The sequence below is a fragment of the Oncorhynchus keta genome, chromosome 24 (assembly GCF_023373465.1).
Source record: "Oncorhynchus keta strain PuntledgeMale-10-30-2019 chromosome 24, Oket_V2, whole genome shotgun sequence".
In the NCBI taxonomy this organism is placed as follows: Eukaryota; Metazoa; Chordata; class Actinopteri; order Salmoniformes; family Salmonidae; genus Oncorhynchus; species Oncorhynchus keta.
In genome coordinates this window covers 44,363,469-44,369,392 of record NC_068444.1, presented here as the reverse complement: position 1 = coordinate 44,369,392, position 5,924 = coordinate 44,363,469, and positions in this window count along the sequence as shown.

Below are 5,924 nucleotides of genomic sequence, written 5' to 3'. Positions count from 1 at the left end.
GCTGGAGGATGTTGTGATGCTTCCAAGTATTTAGTGAAGTCAGAAGTTTACATACACTTAGGTTGGAGTCATTAAAAATTGTTTTTCAACCACTTCAACCACTGCGAAACGTGCAAATCAATCCCAGAACAACAACAAAGGACCTTGTGAAGATGCTGGAGGAAACGGGTACAAAGGTATATCCACAGTAAAACGAGTCCTATATCGACATAACCTGAAAGGCTGCTCAGCTAGGAAGAAGCCACTGCTCCAAAACCGCCATAAAAAAAGCCAGACTACGGTTTGCAACTGCTATTGGGAACAAATATGTTACTTTTTGGAGAAATGTCCTCTGGTCTGATGAAACAAAAATATAACTATTTGGCCATAATGACAGTTATGTTTGCAGGAAAAAGAGGGAGGCTTGCAAGCCGAAGAACACCATCCCAACCGTGAAGCACGGGGGTGGCAGGATCATGTTGTGGGGGTGCTTTGCTGCTGGAGGGACTGGTGCACTTCAAAAAATAGATGGCATCATGAGCATAAAAAATATGTGGATATATTGAAGCAACATCTCAAGCTTGGTCGCAATTGGGTTTTCCATATGGACAATTACCACAAGCATACTTCCAAAGTTGTGGCAAAATGGCTTAAGGACAACAAAGTCAATGTATTGGAGTGGCCATCACAAAGCCCTGACCTCAATCCTATAGAAAATGTGTTGGCAGAACTGAAAAAGCATGTGGGAGGAAGGAGGCCTACAAACCTTTGTCAGGACGAATGGGCCAAAATTCACCCAATTTATTGTGGAAAGCTACTCGAAACATTTGACCCAAGTTAATTGTGTGGGAATGTGATGAAAGAAATAAAAGCTGAAATAAATCATTCTCTCTATTATTCTGACATTTTATATTCTTAAAATAAAGTGCTGATCCTAACTGATCCTAACTGAACGAGGACAAGGCATTTTTACTCGGATTAAATGTCAGGAATTGTGAACAACTGAGTTTAAATGTATTTGGATAAGGTGTATGTAAACTTCCGACTTCAACTGTAAATCACCAATACAGTCTAATAATTTATCTGTGGAGCTAAAATCCTCAGGTGACACGGAAATGTGAAGGAGTGTATTGTCTGTGTAGCATTGAAAATCAAAACTGCACATTCTGATAGTGCTGCATATACAGTGCCTTGCGAAAGTATTCGGCCCCCTTGAACTTTGCGACCTTTTGCCACATTTCAGGCTTCAAACATAAAGATATAAAACTGTGGTGGACCTGACATGCCAAATAACGTACCACAGCAAAAGTGCCCCCCCCCTGCGTCACAATGGGATTTGATAAACAATTAGCGTCCATTGCTATATCAATGAGTGATGACCTAATGGTGTGATGACCTAGTGATTCAAATTTTAGAGATCATTACAACCTAAATGTTATTTTCATCCCCACTACGCAAACAAGGCTGATTTCTGCGACAATTGAGCTGTTAAAACAAATTTTGTGTAGCTAATAAGATGAAAATATTATTTCAAACTACTTTTGGGTACCATGTTAACAATACTATATGAAATCCATGGCTTAAACGTTGTTACGTTTTGGAAATAGCAAAGAACACGTGTAATCTCCTTGACACATTGTCACTTAACTTACAGATCACAGTCAGCTAATTTCCACTGCATTCATATGCAAATCCTTTTGATTCGTACACTGGCATGTCTGGCTGTCATGTTTATATTTTAACCTGCCCTTCCCTTATCTACACTGAAGTACTATTATTTCAGTAGTCCTCTACTTTGATACATGTTTTTTTCTATCTCTCGTAGCTCATTAGTACACCTTTGTGGTTGAATATATACGTATCTATTTTAGGTCCTAGCGTACAACAATTAATAATGTGGAACTAAAAAAATACCATCAAGGAATACCATATAAGTTACAATAATGAACACCCTGTGAAACAGCTGTGAAAACCAACCTGGCAATAGTTACGATTTTAATATATAAAAGCTTATATTTTTTGGTACAGTTGCGTCATTAATTTATTTTCAGATTTGTTGTACACTCACATGGCAATCATAGACAAAAATGTTGAATTCTGGTATCTGGAATATAGAGGAGGTGGGTCTCGGAAGGGAGACTTGAAGTGGGATACTGCAAAGTACAGGCACTGCTGCTCTCTTTGTTCTGAGTGTTTGCAGCGCTAGTGTTTTTAGTTAATAGGTGTATCTCATATATTCTGTGCCCAATATGATAGGGAAAGAACAATGTTTTAGCAGATAATGACAACCTTGACAGTAACAGTAGCTATGGATGATGTAATGAACATTTGGAAGATGGTTGGTAATGTAGGTCATCAGGTGGATCCACATCTGGGTGCTGGGTAGTACCCCTAGGTCCTGGAGAACAGGTAATGGAGGACATCAGGTGGATCTGGGTGTTGGGCAGAACCCCTAGGTCCTGGAGAACAGGTAATGGAGGACATCAGGTGGATCTGGGTGTTGGGCAGAACCCCTAGGTCCTGGAGAACAGGTAATGGAGGACATCAGGTGGATCCACATCTGGGTGTTGGGCAGAACCCCTAGGTCCTGGAGAACAGGAGCAGACTTAAAGAGAACAGGTAATGGAGGACATCAGGTGGATCTGGGTGTTGGGTAGAACCCTAGGTCCTGGAGAACAGGTAATGGAGGACATCAGGTGGATCCATGTCTGGGTGTTGGACAGAACCCCTAGGTCCTGGAGAACAGGAGCAGAGTTAAAGAGAACAGGGTAGGTGACAGAGACGTAAAACAAGCAAACACACAGGTTACACTTTACTGTGAGACAATGTTATGGGTTAGTGCAGGGTTATAAATGGGAGATATGTACTTTATAGCCTACCTCAAGCTGTGTCTCAGACTCAGATCACAGAGAATCAGACGGATCTGAACTCACTCGCTCTGATGGATCGGATACCTCCTGGGGGCTCAGACAGTCGATGGTGCAAAAGTCATTTGTAGAGGTACAGTAAATTGAAGAGGTACATTTTTACAAGCTCATCATAACTACCATTTCTTGCTTTCTCAAATGTCAACCAAAGCTTAACATACTCAGGGCTGTCAGTGGTCGACCATCCAACTGCACCAACTGGAGGAGATTATTGGCTTCCACAGAGGTAACCCTCGGAAGACAAAGAAAAAAACATCAGTGTTAAGGAAACTAAAACTAGCTCCAGGTTTTTGTACGCAAATGCAAATAGTTATTACCTGAGATTTATATATTCACCTTGACAAATAGTGACACCAGCTAGGAGTGAAAGAGCAGCAAGGTTTCCCAGGTCTAGCCTTCCTTTCATCCTGTTTCCAAACCAAGTCATTCGTCCAGATGTCGAAGCACTTGGTCCCCTTGTAAATTCTCCTTTGGGAGCTCTCCTTCTGTTTCTCCTGCGCCTTGTCAATGTTCACTTTCACCTTGATTGATAACAGGAATAAATGCAATTTTATTTCATATTACAAATACATGTCTTACATATCTCTTGGAGGGCCAGAAAATAAATTAACAGTGGACAATTTTTACCTCTACATACTTCTCAGTCTGTGCCTGAATGTGGTCCTCGTAGGCTACCATCTGTATAGCAGGCAATATGGCGAGTACTCAGTGGAGGCCTGGATGCTGCTGTTGTGTGCAAAGATAAATACCTTCTGGTTGTCCTCCCACCATTCCTGGTACCTGTCAAGTGACTTGCCCATGGGGTCTTGAGGGTCTGGTTGGGACGATCATACAAACCTGGAAGAGGGGTAGGAAAGGGATATCTATTGACAATGTAATATATTGAAATATTTCTGATTATATACCATGATTTTTTTTTTTTTTTTTTTTAAACAAACCATTGGTTACTCAAGATGACCTCAGAAGAACCGTGGGTGTTGAAGAAGTCCATCATCGCCTGGGAGGTGGCCATGGCCAGTCTCATCCTTGTTGGTTGTCCGACAAAAGGAACATCTTTTGTTGGGTTCCAAGCACACTTTTATTGGGTTACAGAAGGGAATTTAGAGTTGAGCACATTCTCTTCCTTCACTGACCTTGATGGGTATGGCCTCCACCCACTTGGTAAAGTGATCGGTCACCGGCAGACACCAGCTGTTGCCATTTCTGGATTTCGTGAAGGCTCCGATGAGGTCCACCCCTTACATTTAAAGTGTTAGAGAGAAGATTAATATATTCTTACCCGTTTCTGTGTCATACAGTATGCAGAATGTCATATTTGTAAGATACAGACACACACAGATATTCTATAATATTGAACTCTGCTGTGGTCAAATAAAGCAACCATTACAAAACAACTTATCTGGACAAAATTTGAATTGGGACACTTACCGATCATCTGCCATGGTGAAACAACTTTGATTGGGCTTCAAGTCCGGCGCCACAGTCTTCACCCTCTCAAACTTCTGGCAGGCTAGACAGGGTACTAATCTTTAAAAACAAATTGACAAGTTGAAATATTGATATGATATTCATTGAAATAATAATTTAAGATATAATAGAATGTGATTGAAAAAAAAGTGTATTTTACTTGCCCAGCTGTCCACACACTTGACAATTCCAGAAGAGGTTGATTTTGGCAATCATATGCTTCTCTTCGAAATGGCCAGCATGAATCTCGGTCAGTACAGCCTCTTTCTCACCCTGAGTAAAAATCTCCCTCCTGTGTGGCTGGTCATCCTTCCCATAGGTACAGTGCATTCGGAAAGTATTCAGACCCGTTGACTTTTTCCACGTTTTGTTACGTTACAGCCTTTTCTACAATGGATTAAATTGTTTTCCCCTGCATCAAACTATAAAAATACCCTATAATGACAAAGCAATCCCAAGTTTTAGAAAGTTTCCCAAATTGATTAAAAAAAAAATATTACATTTACATAAATATTCCGACCCTTTACTCAGTACTTTGTTGAAGCATCTTTTCCAGCAGTTTCAGCCTCAAGTTTTCTTGGGTATGACGCTACATGCTTGGCAAACCTTTATTTGGGGAGTTTCTCCCTTTCTCCTCTGCAGATCCTCTCTAGCTCTGTAAGGTTGGATGGAGATCGTTGCTGCACAGCTATTTTCAGGTCTCTCCAGAGATGTTAGACTGGGTTCAAGTCCGGGCTCTGACTGGGCCACTCAAGGACATTCAGAGACGTCTCCTAGAACCACTCTTGCATTGTATTGGCTGTGTGCTTAGTGTCATTGTCCTGTTGGAAGGTGAACCTTTGCCCCAGTCTGAGGTCCCGAATGCTCTGGAGAGGTTTTTCATTAAGGATCTCTTTGTAATTTTCTCTGTTCATCTGTCCCTCAATCCTGACTAGTCTCCCAGTCCCTGCCACCAAAAAACATCCTCACAGCGTGATGCTGTCACCACCATGCTTCACCATAGGGATGGTAGCAGATTTACTCCAGACATGACATTTGGCATTCAGGCCAAAGAGTTCAATCTTAGTTTCATCAAACCAGAGAATCTTGTTACTCATGGTCTGAGAGTCCTTTAGGTGCCTTTTGGCAAACTCCAAGCAGACTGTCGTGCCTTTTACTGAGGAGTGGCTTCTGTCTGGCCACTCTACCATAAAGACCTGATTGGTGGAGTGCTGCAGAGATGGTTGTCTTCGGGAAGGTTATCCCATCTCCACAAATAACCTCTGGAGCTCTGTCAGAGTGACCATCTTGTTCTTGGTCACCTCTCTGACCATGGCCCTTCTCCCCGGATTGCTCAGCCCGAGGAAGAGACTTGGTGGTTCCAAACTTCTTTAATTTAAGAATGATGGAGGCCACTGTATTCTTGGGGACCTTCAATGCTGCAGACATTTCTTTGTACCCTTCCCGAGATCTGTGCCTTGACATAATCCGTCTCGGAGCTCTACGGACAATTCCTTCACACTCATGGCATGCATTTTGCTCTGGCATTCATTTAACTCTGGGACCTAACAT